The sequence below is a fragment of the Ictidomys tridecemlineatus genome, chromosome 10, assembly GCF_052094955.1.
Source record: "Ictidomys tridecemlineatus isolate mIctTri1 chromosome 10, mIctTri1.hap1, whole genome shotgun sequence".
Taxonomy (NCBI): Eukaryota; Metazoa; Chordata; class Mammalia; order Rodentia; family Sciuridae; genus Ictidomys; species Ictidomys tridecemlineatus.
The window spans coordinates 38,911,384-38,933,453 of record NC_135486.1 but is presented as its reverse complement, the minus strand read 5'-3'; the positions used below and the strand labels follow the sequence as shown (position 1 = coordinate 38,933,453).

Here is a 22,070-nt window from a genome sequence, read left to right as displayed (position 1 = left end):
TGAGCCACAACCCCAGCCCCCAAATCTATAATTCTTGTAGAAAGAAATTATATTATTGAGAAATGGAAACATAAAACCTGCTAAGAAAAACTAAAAAAGTATATGGATTTTACCTTCTTCATGCCATCTGTAAGTCTTCTGCTTTGTGTAGGACTGCAGCAAAAGTATTTTCTATTCCTTTATTAGGTATAATATTCAAGAGATCAGACTCATTCTCTTCCTTCTTTTTTTTTAAATTTTGTTTCATCAGTTCTACTTACTTATACATGATAGTAGAATCCATTTTGAGAAAATTATACAAACATAGGATATATCTTATTCTAATTAGGACCCCATTTTTGTGGGTGGGTCTCTTCCTTCTTTATAAAGCATTTGAATATGGAATAAGCACTCTGCAACTGCCACAACTGGCTTGGACTTTAGGCTCCTAAGTATTGCGTATGGGCCTTCAAAACATAAAATATGATTTCCAAACTCTTTATTGTGTGGTTACAGAGGACATGGATTGGTTTTGAGAGTCTAGACTTGGTGCAAGAGATGTTCGTTTCTTTGAGTTCTTTGATGTTTCTGTTGGTTTCACAGTGCTGGAATTTGCATCCTCATTTGATTAGCTTACACCAAAGTCTGAAGTTTGGAAATCAAAAGGTTCACCTGGTTTCAGCCCCTCTGCAGACAAAAAGTAGATTTGATTAGAATAGATTCATTACTTGCTGTATCTACTTATACTTTTCTTGATACTGACAATAGAAAACATCATTGTGTTAAGACCAGAGCATGTTAAATCTGGAAAAGTAAGTTAGATTAACACTAGAGCTTCAAATTCCCAGCAAATGTCCCTGAAGTAATAATAGAGAATAATGCAGAGAAGGGAAGAAGCTTTAACTCTGTGTAAAGTTCAGTGTCTACTATTACAATTATGGAGGAAAATATTCAAAACTTGGAAATCATTAATTAATTCCCTCCCTCACTGAGTTAAATAAAACTTTGGTACCTAACCCAATCTTTTTATCAGAATTATGTTTTTAAAGGATAAAAATTTTGCTTTAAATTGCTGGCCAGAATCATGCCAGATGGCTATTCCTGGCTTCAAGGAAGGCTGGGAATTGATTTGAAGATTCATTTTTTAATCTTTGTAGGCTGAGGAGGGGGGAAGAATTATTAAGAGGGCAAACCTGCAGAAACTATCACTAACAATGTGGATGTGGTGGTGATGTTAGGCAAGAAAGAGAATTGAGAATGACCTCCAGGTCAGGCTTAGGTACTAAATTTACTTAAAAAAGGAAGACTGAAGGAGAAGAAAGTTTACATTTTATCATTAATGAGCACTGAGAAGTTAAAAGTTTCATGTTTATTTTATTAAACAAAATTTTTTTAGAAGTAGATGGACACAATATCTGTTTATTAATTTATGTTTATGTGGTGCTGTAGATTGAACCCAGTGCCTCATATGTGTGAGGCAAGTGCTCTACCACCGAGCCCCAGCTCTTCATTTTTATTTTTTTGAGAGCACACTCACTGATTGACCCCAACATGTGCAACTATTTGTGCTATGGATTTTAAAGGGGGGAAAAACCCACTTGTAATCATCCAAATCCTTATAATAGTTGTCAACTTTGTAGCAAATTTCAGCCTGTCAATTATATAATGGAATGCCCCACCATAATGAAATAATTTACTATAGAGTGCTTGCATAGATGTTAGATTTGTGGTCTCCATGAGTTTTTCAGGAAAAGTTACTTCATTTAGCTTCAGTTTCCTACCAAATGAACACATTTTCAATGTAGGAATTACTTAGAACTTTCAGTAAAAGTGTGTGCTGAACATAAATAAAATGTTTCTTGGCATAAACATACCTTTTTATATGCAATGGTTATTTTGAGATTCTTAACTCTTAAATTACTATTAGAAACATTTTTATTCCCCTTTTTTCCTAGGAAATAAGCCCTCTCTATTTAAACCTATTATCCTACAAATATTAATTACATAATTTGATATGGTTATTATTACTTATTAATAGGATTCTACCTCTTCTACTATTTTAACTAGGAGATTGTGTGGCAATAAGGACACCAATCATACAAGGTGGGTTGATGTTATAGCACTATTGTTTATTTATGATTTACCAGAAACTTGAGTATGAAAACTTATTCCACCAAGGGCTGAGGCAGGAGCGTAGGAGTTTGAGGCAACATAGTTGAGACCCTGATTTAATAACAAAAAGAAAACTTGTGTGCTGCCAAGTCTACCTGAAATCTACCTATCTTGACCATATTTATTTTTAAGTAACCGTCTACTTTGTAAAACTTTAATTTCCTAAAATTTTACTGCCTTAAATTATAGAACTTTGTGCAGAGTATTCAAAAACCATTTGGGAGAAGGTTCCAAGATGGCGGCCCAAGGGGGGCTGCATTCTGTGTCGCTCTGTGACCTGTGATTCAAGTAGTGGAAATACTGTTTCTCTGTGAGTTATTAGAGGACATACAACAGCTGCTCAAGTGCAGGAATCATGGCTGCTGTGCTCGTGCAGGTCTCCAGGCCTAAGTGTCAGTGCAGGACTCCTGGCCACTCACCCACACAGGACCTCCAGGTGCCTGAGTAGGACCACAGGCATCAGCACTCAAGCAGGAATCTTGGCTGCAGCTCCCACGCTGGATACCCAGCCATTGCCCATGTGCAAGACTTCTGGCTGCCACTCCCATGTGGACCCTAATCTACCAACATGAGGCTCCCCCAGTCACCTCCATCTTGTGACACTGCAACCACTGCCATAATCCCATCATGTGGTAGCCTGCACCTGGGGACATGGCACAGGGTCTGGAAACAGCCACCAGCCACAACACTGCATACCACAGAGCTGTATCTCTGAAAATGCTGCTCAATGCCACCGTTCGACCCCACCCCACCCAAAACCCCATCACTTAAAGCAGCTGCCTCCATCTTTGTTGTCATCTTTAGTTGGGGCAACTCCAAGCTTGGGACAACTCCCAGCTTGGGACACCAGCTGGTGCATAGAAGCAATATCAAGGTACATATAGTCCCCAACTCCTGCCTCTACCCAGCAGCACTAACCCAGCACAGTGTTTGCAGCTACACATCCAGTCTATAGCTCCCAAACCTGGTCCTGAACTGCCCAAAACAAAACAGCTCTGCAGGAAGGATACACAGCCCTCAGAGCACAGCACACAAGACCTCTGGTGAGAAAGGTTCCCTATTGGGAATAGAAAGGGAAGTGGTGAGTGAGATACAGTTTGAGACTAAATTAGAGACCAGGAATTGTGAGGTCTACAGGTCATATAAGGAGATAAAATGCCCACATCACAAGAGTGGGCCCCAAAGAAGACAGTTGGGATGCAGTCTCCCATCAGAATGGCAAGTGCTTTATCCTGCCTCCAGGAACTCCACCCCCAAGACCAACCCTCCCATACTAATAAACTTCACCATCCTGAGGGTGGAGATACCAGCAAACAACAGACAACCTATTGGATGAAAAGGGAAGCAGAAAAGATACTGATCTCCAACAAAAACAATCCTTGTATTTTCCTACAAAAAAATATTTTTTTTCTCTTTTCTCTCTCTTCTCCCACTGTCACATTCCCAACATTTGTGAAATCAAGTACTTTTCATGAATTAGTCTACTGAGGACTGGGATGTGTGAATAGTATGTTACAGTTGTGTTGTATATTCTCTTATCTCCTATTTTTAGATTTTAAATTTTTTTACTATTTATGTTTGTTTTCTATATTCTATTGTCTTCCCTCTTACTTGTCTCCCCCAAATCACTTTCTCTCTCTTCTACTAACCAACCTCTCTATATTCCTCTTTCATGCTTCCTAAGATCTAATAAATCTATATCCTCACCTCCCACCCCACCCCCTCAATATCTCATCCTACACCTCATCCCCAGATCTTTGTCCACCATCTGAAACTGTAGACCCTTTTGCAAACCTACTATTTATATTGTAGATAATAATTGAACTCTCCATTTATGTATATTGTGACAAAACCGAAATGTCTTAATAGCAGCTATTTGGTTTAAGGTAGTATATAGTTTGTATTGAGATCTGTTAATATTGTTCTGCCCCTTAAAGGAAAGGTATTGGAACCTTGCAGGGACACTATAAGCCTATAGGGTAAAAACTTTAATTCCTCAGATCCAGAGTGCTAGAAAGGAAGATACAAACAACATGAAAAACAAGAGAAGAAAGTGCCCTAAACAAACCAAGATACTACATTATTAGGATCCATGGCCAGCACAACAGAAGAAATTACAAAGAAGGTGTTCAGGATGTACACAATTAAAATGTTCTGTGAATTAAAGGATAATATAAGAAAGCAAATACAGGCAGCAAAAGATCAATTCAATAAATAACTACATAAGCAAATATGTAGTTCTAGATAATATAAGAAAGCAAATACAGGAAGCAAAAGATTATTTCAATAGGGAGATAGAGTTTCTAAAAAAAACAAAAACAAACAGAAATCCTTGAAATGAAAGAAACAGTAAACCAAATTAAAAACTCAACAGAAAGCACCACCATCAGATTAGATAATTTGGAAGACAGGACCTTAGACAATGAAGACAAAATATATAATCTTGAAAAGAATGTTGACCACACAGTGAAGGTGGTAAGAAACCATGAGCAGAACATTCAAGAATTATGGTATAACATAAAAAACAAAATTTAAGAGTTATTGGGATAGAGGAAGAAATAGAGTTCCAAACCAAAGGAATGAATAATCTATATAATGAAATAATATCAGAAAATTTTCCAAACATGAAGAATGAATTGGAAAATCAAATACAAGAGGCTTACAGGACACCAAATGTACAAAATTACAACAGATCCTCACCAAGGCACATTATACTGAAAATGCCTAGCATATAGAATAAAGAGAAAATTTTAAAAGCCATAGAGAAAGGAATCAGATTACATATAGGGGGAAACCAATTATGTTATCTGCAGATTTTTCAGCCCAGACTCTGAAAGCTAGAAGCACCTGGAACAACATATACTACGCTCTGAAAGAAAATGGATGCCAACCAAGAATCTTAATCGAGCAAAATTAAGCTTTAGATTGATGATGAAGTAAAAACAGTCCATGATAAACAAAAGTTAAAAGAATTTACAACTAGAAAGACTACACTACAGAATATCCTTGGCAAAATATTCTAGGAGAAAGAAATGAAAAACAACAATGAAAATCAGCAAAGGTAGGTATTACACTAAAGGGAAAACCAATCAAAAGAGAAACCAAGTCATATTAAATACCAAAAATAAACAAAAATGACTGGGAATAAAAATCCTGTCTCAATAATAACCCTGAATAAATGTTAATGGCCTAAACTCACCAATCAAAAGACATAGACTGGCAGATTAGATTTTTTTTAAAAAGACCAAACAATATGATGTGTCCAAGAAAATCATCTCATAGGAAAAGACAGCCACAGACTGAAGGTGAAAGGTTGGTAAAAAAAAAAAATACACCACTCACATGGACTGTGGAAACAAACAAGAGTTTCCATCATCATATCAAATAAAGTAGACTTCAAGCCAAAGTTAATCAAAAGGGATAAAGGAGGATATTTTATACTGCTTAAAGAAATATGTCAAAAAGACATAACAATTATAAATATATATGCCCCAAACAATGGAGCATATACATTCATCAAACAAATTCTTCTCAAGTTCAAGATGCTGGGTGACTTTAACACACCCCTTTCACCACTGGATAGCTCTTCCAAACAAAAGCTGAACAAAGAAACTATAGAACTCAATAATACAATCAATAACTTAGACTTAACAGATTTTATATATATATATATATATATATATATATATATATATAAAATCAATTTGATAACAAACTACATAAGCAAATACAGAAAGCAAAAGATTATTTCAATAGGGAGATAGTGTTTCTAAAAACGCTATATATATATATATATATATATATATATATATATATATATATATATATATAGAGAGAGAGAGAGAGAGAGAGGTATTATATATATATATATATATATATATATATATATATATAACCAGACACATGAAAAATTATGCTGTATATGCATAATATAAATTGAAATGCATTCTTCTGTCATATATAACCAATTAGAATAAAATAAATAATAAGTAAATAAAAACAAAATTAAGGTAGGATAAATGTTCTCATAAAAGAAACTTACCCCATCTTCAGAAACCACTCATACAATATGAAAGTCAGTGGGGAAAAAAAGGAACTAAAAAATCTTAACACCAAAAAAATAAAAAAATAAATAACCCAATCATTATACACACACACACACACACACACACACACACACACACACACATATTTCATCCATCAATGAGTGAATATACTTTTTTCTCAGCAGTACATGGATCCTTCTCTAAAATAGAACATATATTATGCCACAAAACAACTCTTTTTTTTTTTTTATGTGGTGCTGGGGATTGAACCCAAGGCCTTCTGCATGTGAGGCACAAAGCAACTCTTAGCAAATACAAAAAAGTAGAACTACTTCCCTGCATTCTATCAGATCATAATGGAATGAAATTAGAAATCAATGATAAAATAATAAATAGAAGCTACTCCAACATCTGAAATCTAAATAATATGTTATTGAATGAACAATGGGTTGCAAAAAACATCAAAGAGGAGGTTAAAAAATTCTTAGAGGTAAATAAGAACATTGATACAACATATCAAAATCTCTTGGACACTCTGAAGGCAGTACTAAGAGGAAAGTTCATTGCATGGAGTTTATTCTTTAAAAGAAGAAAAAGTCAACAAATAAATGACCTAACATTACATCTCAAAGCCCTAGAAAAAGAAGAACAAATCGACACCAAAAGCAGCAGAAGACAGGAAATAATTAAAATCAGAGCTGAAATAAATGAAATTGAAACAACTAAAAAAATTGACAAAAAAATTTGGTTTTTTGAAAAAAATAAAGAAAATTGATAAACCCTTAGCCATGCTAATGAAGAGAAGGAGAGAGAAAACTCAGATTACTAATATCCATGATGAAAAAGGAAATATCACAATGGACACTACAGAAATACAGAAGATAATTACAAATTATATTGAAAATTTGCACTCCAATAAAGTAGAAAATATTGAAGGCATCGACAAATTTCTAGAGTCCTATGATTTGCCCAAACTGAATCCGGATGATATACACAATTTAAACAGATCAATTTTAAGCAATGAAATAGAAGATGCCACCAGAAACCTAACAACCAAGAAAAGCCCAGGACCAGATGGATACACAGCTGAGTTCTACAAGACCTTCAAATGAGAACTAATACTAATACTCCTCAAAATTTTTTTCATTATTTAATGAAATAGAAAAAGAGGGAACACTTCCAAACTCATTTTATGAGGCCAATATCATGCTGATTCTAAAACATCAAAGAAAGAAAACTTCAGACCAATATTTCTAATTAACATAGATGCAAAAATTCTCAATAAAATTCTGTCAAATTGAATATAAAAGCATGTCAAAAAGATAGTGCACCATGATTAAGTGAGGTTCATCCCAGGGATGTTGATTCAACATATGGAAATCAATAAATGTAATTTATCACATCAGTAGATTAAACATAAGAATCATATGATCATCTCAATCAATGAAGAAAAAGCATTCAACAAAATACAGCACTCCTTCATGTTTAAAACACTAGAAAAATGAGGGATAACAGAAACATTTCAATATTGCAAGAGCCATCTATGCTAAGCCCAAGGCCAACATTATTCTAAATGGAGAAAACCTGAAAGCATTACCTCTAAAAACTGGAACAAGACAGGGATGCCCTCTTTTACCACTTCTATTTAACATAGTTCTTGAAACTCTAGCAAGAGCAATTAGACAGACAAAAGAAATTAAAGGGATACTGATAGGAAAAGAAGAACTCAAACTATCACTATTAGCCAAGGACATGATTCCATACCTAGAGAAGCCAAAAAATTCCACCAGAAAACTTCTAGAACTAATAAATGAATTCAAGCAAAGTAGCAGGATATAAAATAAACACCTACAAATCAAAGGCATTTTTGTATACCAGTGACAAATCCTCTGAAAGAGAAACTAGGAAAATTATACCCCATTTATAATAGTCTCAAAAAAAAAAATACTTGGGAATTAACTTAATGAAAGAGGTAAAAGACCTCTACAATGAAAAGTACAGAACACTAAAGAAAGAAATTAAAGAAGACCTTAGAAGATGAAAAGATCTCCCTTGTTCTTGGATAGGCAGAATTAATATTGTCAAAATGACCATACTACCAAAAGCTCTCTACAGATTTAATACAATTCTAATCAAAATCCCAATGACATTTCTCATAGAAATAGAAAAAGCAGTCATGAACTTCATCTGAAAAAATAAGAAGCTCAGAATAGTAATCCTTAGCAAGAAGAGTGAAGCAAGTGGCATCACTATACTAGACCTTAAACTATACTACAGAACAATAGTAACAAAACAGCATGGTACTGGCACCAAAATAGACTTGTAGACCAATGGTACAGAGTAGAGGACACTGAGACACATGCACATAAATACAGTTATCTCATATAGACAAAGGTGCCTAAAACCTATATTGGAGAAAAAATAACCCCTTCAACAAATAGTTCTGGGAAAATTGGAACTCCATATGCAACAAAATAAAATTAAGTCCCTATCTCTTACCATGCACAAAACTCAACTCAAAGTGTATCAAGGACCTAGGAATTAAACCAGATAGAAGAAATAGGAGAAAAAGTAGGCCTAAATATTCATCATGTCATTATATCATCATGTGCCTAATAGAAGAAAAAGTAGGCCCAAATATTCATTATCTCAGATTAGGCCCCAACTTCCTTAATAAGACTCTATAGTACAATAAATAAAATCAAGAATCAATAAATGGGATGGATTCAAACTAAAAAGCTTCTTCTCAGCAATAGAAACAATCAGTGAGGTGAATAGAGAACCTACAGAATGGGAGCAAATTTTCACCACATGCACATCAGATAGAGCACTAATCTCTAGGATATATAAAGAACTCAAAAATCTTGGGCATGGGGGTAGGAAAGATGGTGGAATGAGATGAACACCATTATCCTAAGTACATATATGAAGGCAAGAATGGTGTGACTCTACTTTGTGTACAACCAGACAAATGAAAAATTATGCTCTATACGCATAATATGAATTGAAATGCTTCTTCTGTTATATATAACAAATATAAATAAATAAATAAATAAAAACAAAATTAAGGTAGGATAAATGTTCTCATAAAAGAAACTTACCCCATCTTCAGAAACCACTCATAAAATATCAAAATCAATGGGGGGAAAAAAGGAACTCAAAATCTTAACACCAAAAAAATAAATAACCCAATCAATAAATGGGCCAAGGAACTGAATAGACACTTCTCAGAAGAAGATGTACAATCAATCAACAAATATATGAAAAAATGTTCAACATCTCTAGCAATTAGAGAAATGCAAATCAAAACTTCTCTAAGATTTTTATCTCACACCAGTCATAATGGCCACTATTAAGAATACAAACAACAATAAGGGTTGACAAGAATGTGGGGGAAAGGTACACTAATACATTGCTGGTGGGACTGCAAATTGGTGCAACCAATCTGGAAAGCAGTATGGAGATTCCTTGGAAAACTTGGAATGTAAACACCATTTGACCCAGCTATATCCCATTCCTTGGTTTATACCCAAAGGACTTAAAAACAGCATACTACAGTGACACAGCCACATCAATGTTTATAGCAGCACAATTCACAATAGCTAAATTGTGGAACCAATCTAGATGCTAAATTGTGGAACCAGCCTAGATATCCTTCAATAGATGAATAGATAAAGAAAATGTGGTATATATATAAAATATAATACTACTCAGCATTAAAAGAGAATAAAATTATGGCATTTGCAGGTAAATGGATGGAGTTGGAGAATATCATGTTAAGTGAAGTAAGCCAATCCCCCAAAACAAAAGGCCGAATATTTTCTCTGATATGTGGATGCTGATCCATAATGCGGATCAGTGGGGAGCATGGGAGAAAGGGAGGAACTTTAGAAAGGGCAAAAGGGAGGTGAGGAAAGGGAGGGGGCATGGGGGTTGGAAAAATGGTGAGATGAGATGGACATCATTACCCTAAGTACATGTATGAAGACACAAATGGTGTGATTATACTTTGTGTATAATCAGAGACATGAAAAATTATGCTCCTATGTATATTATGAATTGAAATGCATTCTACTGTCATGTACAACAAATTACAACAAATAAATAATTTTTTTAAAAAGGAAAAAACTCTTTAAAAAAACATTTGGGATGCCCCTTTAATAAGATTTCTTCCATTAAAACAATGAATTTTTACAAAACTGTCTTCCAAACTTTCCATACCCAAATACCAGGTCATACACAGTATTTCTTCCATTTGTTCTTCCCTTATCAACCCCATAGTCACTGTCTTTAGTTTGATCTATAATTGGCTATATTAATATATCTCTTCTTCATTAAGGCACAACTACATTTTGTAGGTTATTACTTCCAAATCATTATGATATTGACATATCTTTCTAGATAAGAGATTAGAGAATGTCATTTTTTTTCCTGTTTTTAGTGTTCAAATGTTCCTGCTGCCCACAGAATAAAATCCAAACTAGTCCCAAAACTTTACTCTGGTCTCATTTGTTACATGCTATCTCTTACCTTGTAGTTTCATCTACAAATTTCCTGATCCAAAATAGACTTTTGCTCCTTTTGCCTTGGCTAATGCTTTGCCCTCAGCCTGGAATGCTCTTACCCTTTTTTCCTGCCAACTAAAATCCATTCATCTTTTGATGTTTGACTCAAACACCATTGTCTCCTTTTGGGGAGGCTTACAAGGTTTACAATTTGAAACAGATTAATCATTGTTCTGGGTCTCAAGAGAACTGTACTCTTAAGACAGCATTTATGCTCTAGAAGTCTCTGCCTTTTTGGAACATGTAGAAAAGTTTGGACAAATACAAACAGAAATATAGTCACAGTTATAAATATGAAGTGTTCAAGTTTGGATACCAGGTTTAACAAGCTAAAATAATTTCTTAATGTATCTATAAGCACCTGATTTGGAAGAGTGCATATTATCCCAACTATATTATACACAAGATAAAATATAAGATGAAAACCAATGTTGTCATTTTTATCATATTTATTTTGATAGTTATTTTAAATTTTTCAATAGGTTTCTTTTCTAAGGACCTGGTAATTCTGTATTTTAACTAGACTAAATGATTCCAAGGATATTACATGAAGCTATGTTACATATATTTTTAAAAAAATAAAATTTAAAAGTAGGTAACTGTTCAGTGAATATTACTCTTTGAAGGTACATGGACTGAAAATAATGCAATAGGTCTTTTTGCTGTTTATCTGTTTATCTTAATGCAGATATTTAAGAGATGACAATGTAAACCTAAATTTTAAAATATCTATATATTGTAGATAAAACTAACAAGAAAAAATAATACACATAATTTTCTCTTTAACACCATGGACACTGTGATTATGATCTTGAAAAACCAAACTGATTGAAAATACAAACCAATGATCAAAAGTATTACATCATAATCTTCTAAAACTATATGATACCTTAAAACGGTGACATATGTAATCGTTTCCCCTTTTTTCTTTCTTTTTTCTTTCTTGATGTTATCTTTTATCCTAAAAATAAAAATATATCAAAGAGTAATTAAATTACAAAATAGACCGTATTTATTTATTTTTAAAGTTTTTTTTAGTTGTCAATGGACCTTTATTTTATTTATTCATATGTGATGCTAAGGATTGAGCCCAGGGCCTCACACATGATAGAAAAGTGCTCTACCACTGAGCCACAACTCCAGCCCCATTTATTTTTGGATAGTGATTACATTCACCATAATTTAAAAATTTAAAGGTAAAAGGTCTCCTTTTCACCTGTCACCCATTCATCAAAATTTTCCCTGTATTAGTCACCCAAAACTGCTATAACAAAATACCACAACAGAATTTATTTCTCACATTTCTAGAAGCTAGGAAGTCCAAGATTGAAGTGTTAGTAGCTCTCATGTCTGGTGAGGGACCACTTTTTGCTTACAGGCTACCTCTTTTATGGTATTGTTGAGAGCCACAGCCAAAGGGGCCCCATCAAACTTCCAGCTGCCAGCTGATGATTGGCACAGCGGCCCCAGCAACTTCTAGCTGCCAACTGATTGGCTCCTCTGCGGTGATGCTCATTGGGCTGTTTCCCTGCCCTTTCAGACCACAGAGCTGCTCATTGGGGGACTTTTTGGCTCTGCCCACGCAACCAAGCCAATCAGCCTCAAGAGCAGGAGGAGTGGGGGAGGTGGAGAGGCTTGTGGGAAGCCGGTGGTGGCAGCTGGGCTCTGAAGGTTTTTCCTGAGGAGCTGTTTTGTTTGGCGTGTGTGGTTCTAAAAATAAAGTTCGTTTCTTTTGACAAGTGGCTCCTGAATTGTGCCCAGCCAGACTGCGGCATGGTATCTTCACAGAATAGAAAGAGAAAGCTCTGGTGTCTCTTCCTCCTACAGGCATTAATCCCACCAGAAGGGTTCCACCCCTGTAACCTCATCTAAATCCAATCGCCTCCCAAAGGCCCACCTCCTAATACCATCACATTGGGGATAAAGACTTCAACATATAAATTTTGGGGACAGCCAGAGGAATGAGAAGTTGTGCTCCATTTGTGTACAATATGTCCAAATGCATTTTACCGCCATGTATTAACTAATTAAAACAAATAAAAAAATTGGAGGGGGACACAGACACTCAGGTCAAAACATTTCTCAAAGACGATAACAAGTCTTACAAATGTTTTGCATATCTTTCCAAAGATATTTGTAAGCACTTATAGGCTAATAAGAAGATATGTTCTTATCTTCACCACCACTATTTCCACAAATGGTAACATATTTTATATACCATTCTGTACAGACATAGTTGAAGGCCATTCTAATCAGTAAGCAAAGAATTCCCACATATTTTTGTGATTGTAATGTATCAAATTGATTTAATCAGTCTATCATAAATGGAGATTTTTAAAAAAGTCATATTACTACAAATAACCTGTAAACATGTCTTTTCATATGTGTGTGAAAATAACTACAGAATAAATTACTACATGTAGAACTTGGGAGTAATGAATAAATATATTTCTAATTTTAATAGGTATTGTCAAATTGCCTTTTACTGAAGCTTTAACAATTTTCTTCCTCACCAGTAGAGAGAGTACCTACTCCTCTAAACCTTTACCAAGTTTAATAACAAACTTGAATCTTTAATCTGATGGTGAAAAACAATCTCTCCAATTAAATTTAAATCTATACTTCTCTTATTATGAATAAGTTTGAGCATACTTTTATAAAGTTAAGAGCCATTTATATTTTCCTCTTTTTGTGAGTTGTATGATCATATCTTCTGCATATTTATCTATTAGATTGTAGGGTGTTTTCTTATTGATTATCCTCCATGCTAAATCACAGTGTTAAGACTATCTAGATCACAAGTTCCAAAGTTACTTGTGAACAAATATACTCATATTGGGTACAATATTTTACAGGTTTATTGATTATCTCCCAAAGGTCAGACTTCTTTGGGCAAGGTTAAATTCTTAACTATACACCTATACTATAGTTTATTTATCTGTTCTGTTGTTGCTGGATTCCTTTTATTTAAAAAAGCAATTATAAACAACATTGCCATGCACTTCTTTTACAGGTATATTGGTGTAGAAATGGTGGAGAATACACCTATAAGTGAGACTGTTGAGTTTCTGAACCCAGGCTACATATATGTTTGATTTAATATATCAATATTAACTTCCTGGTTTTTGAATCTTGTGACATACACAGAAAGGATTTTCTCTCCATCTATTATTATGATTTTCAAAACCTCACAATAGTTTCTTGCAATTCTTTTGTGGCTTTCATTTCTTTACATGTAAACCTTTGACCCATCTGGTGTATCTATACTGAAAATGTACAGACTTTTTTCCTTGTCTCTGTTCCCTAAACAATATAATAACTATTTACACAGCATTTACATTGAATTAGGCATTATGTACATTCTCTTATATGTGACATGTCATTACAGTGAGAGCACAACACCATACCTGAAGAAATAGGCAATCAGAAATGATGACATCTCAGTGGCAAATGGTGTGGATCAATGACTGTGGACCAGATAGGATGATGGATGTCTCAGAAGATTCCTGCATGAACAGATAACATTTAGGACAAGGGGAGTACGAGTACGTTTTCCCTGCCCTTCCCTGGTAACATAGAGATCTCCCCTCATACACCTCAAATGAGACTAAAAGTAGGAAACTCCAAACTGACTGAGATCAGGTTTTTGTCCTAGGCCAATGACTTAGGGTTTCAAAAATAAAATTGGATGAATTACAGAAAGATAATGTCATATTTTTTACATAGCTGTGTCATGGACAGATTCAAACCCATAGATTAGCAAAGTTGTTCATATTATTCACTTTAAGTGTTTAAAGTTATATATCTGTTGATACACCCCTTTTAAACTTTTGTATTTCCTTTTCTTTTTTTTAAGTAGATTTGTCAAGGCTTTGATCAATTTATTGGGATTTTCTTAAAAATCCATTCTTGAATTTATGATCCATTTTTTTCTTTCTCTTAAAAGTCTTTAAGGTTTTTAATCTTTATTATTTCCTTCCTCCTACTTTAAGTTGTATTTTAGTTGATCTTTTCTAATTTCTTCTTTTGAAAGTTAACTTCACTTACTTTTTTTTAATGACAAAAACATTTACATGAATGAATTAATTTCTGATTTAGGGGGATAATATTAAGTGGTTTAAAATTTACCCAGAATTAAAATACACAACACAGCAGCATAGAAGTCAGGGAAAAGGTAAAGAAATCAGAATATTCTGATGTCCTTCTTTTCTGTAAGTGGAAAGTAAAAGAACCAAATAACATTAGTCTTTGATAATCAAGGTTGTATGTTATAGTTTATATGGTAACCAATATAAAAGAAGAAAAATATAAATTAGAAAATGTATAATATGTTAAAAAGACAAAAACTGAACTAAGTGGCATAAATAGAATGGTAAGATTAAACTGAAAAATATTAGTAATTATATTAAATCTGTGACAACATTCAAAAGATGAAGATCATCAAACTGGATAATAATATAAAACACAACTAATTTATGCTGACTAGAGGGAAGTTGGAAGTAAAAGATACCAAACAAACAATAATTCTTCTTCTCTCCCTCTAAAATGTGATATAGCTGATACTATCAGGTAAAATTGACTTTAAGACAATAAATACTATTAAAGAAGTAACTTCATAATAATAAAAACCATAATTTGTCAGAAGACTTAATCATTCAAATTTTAAATTCATTTAAAAGAACTTCAAAGTATAAGCAAACATTGAAAACTTTACGAGAACTCCATAATCATAAGGAAGATTTTAAATCTTATCTTTTTAATTGATAGAAAAAGGCAGGAAATTAACAATACAAATGATATTTATAACCAACTCAAATGTATCAGACAGGGTAAGTTATATTAGCATATAGTAGCAAACAACCCTAGAATCTTCATAACTTTTTACAAAATGAAGGGAACCAGAGTTAACCAGAGACCATCTATACAAGAAAACATGTTAATGAATGGTTTATCCTTAATAGACAAATTGGGACCTAATATGAAACTGTCTGGAGATTTTCTGCTTTTCAGCAAGGAACTATCTGCTTCCAGAATCCACCAATTCCAGATGTCTTTGCTCCTGGGAGCAAAAAATTACCACAACACAGATCTGATCCAGGGACCTATGTTCTAAGTTCAGGCTGTTTCAGTGCCATTAGGTCCTGAGGCAATTCAGGGCAGAAAAGGGTAGATCCTATAGTCACTGATGTAGGACCAATTGCTGGTGATCTTTCTTAGATCTAAGGACTTCAGTGAAGTTTCAACAATTCAACAAGAACCTGTTGGAAGATTTGATTAATCAAGATTCTTAAAGATCACCATTTAGTTTAACCAACTTGGGGATGATCAAAAACTCAAACCCAAACAGAACTTTCCTCTACTCATTAATATAAGAGTAGGTATAGAATTCCATCTGCTGCTTCTGACTAACAAACAAAGCAGCATGACAACTTCCTTATCAGACAGCCCTGAGAAACCAAAATGCTAGGCCCCAGGGAGATCTTCAAATAGGAGGAAAAAGCTGCTACTTGGAATTTTTCCATGAACTTTTCTCAGAATTAAATCTCGTCATACTCTCAGGATGCTTCTACCCAAATGTGATATTTATTAGAACATAGGTTTTATTTTGTTTTGTGGTTTTGTTTGTTTGGTTGGTTTTACTCTTACCCTCTTTCCGTAGCATAGTTTCATTGGAGAAGGGCCTTGCCAAAATTTTCTTTTTCTTTCCTTGGTTGTGACTTGGAGAATTAATTTTTTCTTATGCAGTTATATCCCTTTCCTTATTTATATGCTACCAGTAGATCTTCTGATTAATTTTTAATATATTTGTTAATTTTGATAGTTTTTGATAGAAAAATTAGTGATTGGATTATAGCAATTTCAAATACAGTATATTCTGCAGTAAGCAAAGTGGTAGGAGAGATTTAGGGGAAAAGAAACAAAAAACTGGCTTGGTTCTTTGAGATTCTTATTGCTTTCCTTTGGTTTAATTACCTAAAGCTTTCTGTACTCCAATTCCTGCCCCAGGAAACTGCTTTTCTCTGGGGGTAAAGGGCTCCTAGGGAAATGCCCTGCTAAAAGATTGGTTTTTTCAGTATGCTGCTTCAGCTGGTTGTTAATGTCTGAAAATTATGTACATTTATTTATATCAATTTCACTTATTTCCATGTGAATAGAGAAAGAACCTAAGGATATACACAAAAATTTTAAGAGTGATAACCCCAGGGGGATGAATTAAAGAGAAAAGTGTGGCCATTTCACCTGTTATTCAATTTTCCTTCCAATTATTTGTATTTTTCAAAGTAAATATGCATTTTATAACCACTTTATAACATCAAAACTAAAAGGCAAAATAAAATGAAAAATTAAAATTAATTTAATTTTAAAGTTAAAAGATTTGCAGTTTTAGGGTTGTAATTATGTATATAGTTTTCTGAATATCTGAAGAAAAGGAAAAAGGCACTGTTACTTTAGCACCAACATGTTAACCATTCTTTACCTTATATCTATCTTCAAAATACCCTGCAGATTCTGTGCTCTTTGATCAATAAGAAAGTACAGTATCCTACAGCAGTCAATCTTATCTTTATTTAAATTAGTCACAATCACTTACCTTTCCTTCTCTTTTCCATTTATTCTTTTTGTCTTTTCTCTTTCTCTTAATTTTTCCCTTGGTAATCTCTAAATTTTTTAAAAGAAAAATTGGAAGTTTTAATTCATTTTTAAAAATAGAAAAGTGTCTTTTCTTTATTAATTAATCAAACTGTGATAGACTATGATAGAAGCAGAAAATAAGCTAAGAAACGTATCCCAGTGGCATTTATAAATGCCATATATAATAAATATGTGGCATTTAGAATCTCATCTAGAGAACAATACTGGTGTGAATATTGTTCCACTAGAATCTAACTTTTGGATAACCTAGAAAGCATAAGGTGCTATGTTTATTAGCAGAAACTATAAAAATGCAACTATTAAATTCTTTACTGGGAAATATGAAAAATAAATTATTTTAAGGAGAAATGGAAAAGGTGATTATTAGCCTGCCACCATATTAACTACTCCATACTATAAAAGACATTCTCTTTCCTAACTCTAAGAAAAAGTTCCCTGCATAAGATTTCCTATATATTTTAATACGGTTTGGAGTTTTCAGAGTTTCTTAAATCTGTACTTGATGTCTTTCAAAAAAACTTTTGACCATTATTTTATTTAAATACTGCTTCTCTCCAATTGGCTCTTCTTTCCTTCTTGGATTCCAGTTATATTTTAGATCTTTTCCCTGAATCTCACATGTCTCTGATGGACTCTCTTCTCTACCTTCCATTTTTTTATTTTACTCCTGAACTGACTTCCAGTTCACCAATTCTGTCTTTTGGTGACTAATCTACTGGTAAACCTATCTAGACTGTTAATTTTAAACAATGGAATTTATACTTGAACTTTACTAGAATTATACCAATGAACTTTATACTAGACCACTTGATTCTTTTATGTAGTTTATAAATCTCTATTTTTCTGAATATATTAATCACAATTGTTTAAAATTCATTGCCACCTAACCCTAATATTTGGGATACTTATAGGGCTGTTATTTTTTTCTCTTGTTTTTTTAGTCCTATCGGTAACCCAGATATTGGAGTTAGGTGGCAATGTCTTGTAATCTTTTGTTAAAAGTAAGTATTTTTCATTTAAAAAATTTAGAAGTTATAGATGATGTTATTGACCTATAAAGACTATTTAAAGACCCTTCCTCTATCACATAAACTGAATGATGGATGATCATCTAAACCCAGTTTGGAACCATGCAAAATGAGATTAGAGTCCCAGTAAAGCTCAATTCACCTCTGATTCATCCCTAGCCCTCCTGGATTTTCAACAGAGGTCTATGCTAGCGGAAGAAGTCAATAAATGAAATGTATTTAATGGCATAAACTTACAACTATAAACAGAATAGTAATTGTCCATCTTTCCTGGAGGTTACCAGAAGAGGTGCTCCAATAAAATAAGAAGGAAAAAAGATAAGAATCGTATGCTTCATAAAATGGATGATCAAGTGGCTACATAATTAGGTGTTTCTTTAAAAGCCTCATTAAACCCCTGGGACCTCCACTGCAGAATTAAGGCAGCTGCATAAAGAATACCAAGAGCAAGGAATCTTGTGGCCCTCACAACTATCAAGTGAATCAATCACATTCCTTTGGAAGGCCAGTGCTTGAGTTGCAAATAGCATTAGAGGATTATTTTAAAGATAAGAATCCCTCTCTTCCTTTTGTTTCCTGGAGACACTGCACTTGGTAGATAAATCTATATTTATTTGTAACTGCCTGTGTTAAGCATGCATACTTTTAGGCAAACTGGGGAGAAATTTTCAAAGTTAGTTCCTTATGCCATCAGTGTATTCTAGCAACTCATTCTTAATCAATGCCATCAGAATTATTACAAAAGGCTTACCATTTTGTCTAGATCCTATTTTTGTATATATATGGATATACTTTTGTACTATTAAAGTATTTTGATAAAGCATATATTGTTTTTGTTCAAAAGCTTTAAAGCAGTCACCCATTTTATGTATGAATATGTTGAGTGATTACTCAAATAAAAATTTAAGTGTCTATGGAAAAAAAATGGGTGATCAAACCCAAATGAGAGGTAAAGAAAATGCTCAGAATGAAGATGAAAAAAGAATCTAATATCATAGCTACTTCACACATCTTGAGAACAGTTAAGTTCAAATGGAGTTTATTAAAAGGATGTAGGAGAGAAACCTCAAGTAAAATGAATGGAATACTTGATGTGCTTGAATATTTTGAAAGGCAATTTAGACTATGACTATATATCACAAACAGAAAACTAAACAAAAATTTAAAAATTACTAAATGCAAGAAAAACAAAAAAAAGTGCTGGAAAGGAAACATTATTTAGCTCAGTTATGAATAGCACCTATAAATTCATGATAATGAAATTATTGAATAATGAAATCATCAAAGTTATCATAGTGAGATCCTATTTAGGAGGATGAGAGGAAGTGAATATGAGAGGAAAATGGTGGTTTAAAAAGAAAAGAAACTTGGGCTGAGGATATAACTCAATTGGCAAAGTGCTTGCCCTGCATGCACAAGGCTCTGGGTTCAATCCCCAGGACCATACACACACACACACACAAAAAAAAAAAAAAAAAAAAAAAGAACCAAGTTTTTTTATCTTCTGAAGAGCCTAACCTAAAACTTAAAAATGAAGAAATGACTCAATAAGCAAGTTATTCAAAGATTCAGATGTAAATATCAAAACATACTGCAGTACAGTTTTGAAATGCTTGCCTTTGGAAACTGAAATCGGAGAAAGTCATTCTGAAACTGTCAATTAGGGCCAGGGCAGAACAAAGACATTTTGAAATATGCCAAGACTCAGAAAGTTTACCTCCCAGATGATATATTTTTTCTTCATGTTTTTCTATTTGTACATTGTAGTACATGATGGTGGGATTTTTTGATACATATTAACAATATAATTTGACCAATATCATTCCTAGTAGTTCCTCTTCTCTTCCCTTCTCCTTCCCCTTTTTTCTATTCTACTGATTTCCCTTTTATTTTCATGAGATCCACCCTCCTACATACACACGCTTTTCGTTTCCTTTTTTGTCTCGACCTTCTGCATATGAGAGAAAACATATGACCTTCTGAGCTTGGCTTATTTTGCTTACGATACTGCTCTAAAGTTCCATCCATTTTTTTTTTTTTTGCACATGACATGGTTTCATTTTTCTTTGGGCTGATTAAAAATCCATTGGATATACATACCACATTTTCTTTACCTATTCATTCACTGATGGACACCAAGGCTAGTATCATAATTTGGCTATTTTGAATTGTGCTACTATAAACATGGGTGTGAAGTATCTCTATAGTATGATGACTTCAATTCTTTAGGATAAATACCAAGGACTGGTATAGCTGGGTCATATGGTGTTTTCATTCCTAGATTTTTGAGGAACCGCCATATTGATTTCCATAGGGTTGTACTAATTTACCATCCTACCAACAATGTAAAAATATTACTTTCCCCCCACAACCTCTCCAGCATTTATTGTTTGTATTTGCGATGGCTGATATTCTGACTAGTTCGTGAGATGAATAATCTCAGTGTAGTTTTGATTTTCATTTCCCTAATTGCTAAAGATGTTGAACATTTTTTTTCATTTATTTGTTGGCTGTTTGTACTTCTTCTTTTTTGAAGTATCAATTTATTTGCCCATTTATTAATTTGATTATTTGGGTTTTTTTGTGTGTGTTTTGTTTTGTTTCAGCTTCTATATATATTCCAGATATTTATACTGTCAGAAGAGCAACTAGAAAAGATTTTCTCCCATTCTGTAGGTTCTCTCTTCACATTCCTAATTGTTTTGTTTGGTGTGCAGAAGCTTTCTAATTTGATGCCATTTCATTTGTTAACTCTTGGTATTATTTCCTCAGCTTTAGCAGTCCTAGTGAGAAAGTCCTAGCCTATGGCTGTGCGTTGGAGTGTTGATTCTTTATTTTCTTCTAGGAGTTACAAAGGTCTTTGATACATTGAGTTGACTTTTGTGCAGGATGAAAGATAAAGTTCTAGTTTAATTTTCTACACATGGATAACCAGTTTTTCCTAGTACCATTTGTTATAAAAGTCTCTTTTCTCCAATTTGATATTTGGCACTCTTGTCAAGGATTAGATGATTATATCTGTATGGGTTTGTCTCTGTGACTTCTATTATGTTCCATTAGTCTATGTATTTATTTTTATGTTGGAGCCATTTTATGTTGTTATGATACCTCTGGAGTATAATTTGAATTTGAATTATATTATTGGTATTGTGATGCCTCCAGCATTACTTTTTTGGTTTAGAATTTCTTTGGCTATTCTGGGTCTTTTATTCCTCCAAATGCATTTTACAACTTTTTTTTTTTTTAGTTTTGTGAGCAATGTCATTGATATTTTGATGGAGATTGAATCTGTATTGCTTTTGGTAGATTGAATCTGTATTGCTTATGGCCATTTTAACAATATTAATCCTGCCTATCTATGAATATGGGAGGTCTTTCCACCTTCTTGTATCTTTTTCAATTTATTTCTTCAGTGTTCTGTAGTTTTCATTGTTGAGGTCTTTCACCTCCTTGGTTAGATTTATTCCTAAGTATTTTATTTTAGTTTTTGAGGCTATTATGAATGGGATTGTTTTCTTCATTTCTTTCTCAGAAGATTCAGTGTTGTTATATAGGAAAGCTACTGATTTTTGTAAACTATGTTGCTGGTAGGACTTTTTGGATCTTCTAAGTATCATATCTTATCA

General features: G+C 33.5%; 1 long non-coding RNA gene across 2 annotated transcripts in view; it reads right to left on the bottom strand.

The window, feature by feature from the left end:
• Positions 1-461: 461 nt before the first annotated feature.
• The window catches only part of LOC106145017 (uncharacterized), a 35,163-nt gene continuing 13,554 nt past the window's right edge, over positions 462-22,070 (bottom strand). Inside the window, exons 4-8 of one of the 2 annotated variants that reach the window (XR_013426535.1) lie at positions 17,355-17,422; positions 14,891-14,971; positions 14,170-14,268; positions 11,652-11,723; positions 462-666 (exon numbers count right to left, since the gene is read on the bottom strand). This is a non-coding gene — a long non-coding RNA (uncharacterized LOC106145017). The remainder of the gene's footprint in view (positions 667-11,651; positions 11,724-14,169; positions 14,269-14,890; positions 14,972-17,354; positions 17,423-22,070) is intronic. The other variant, XR_001229890.4, reaches the window with a different exon arrangement.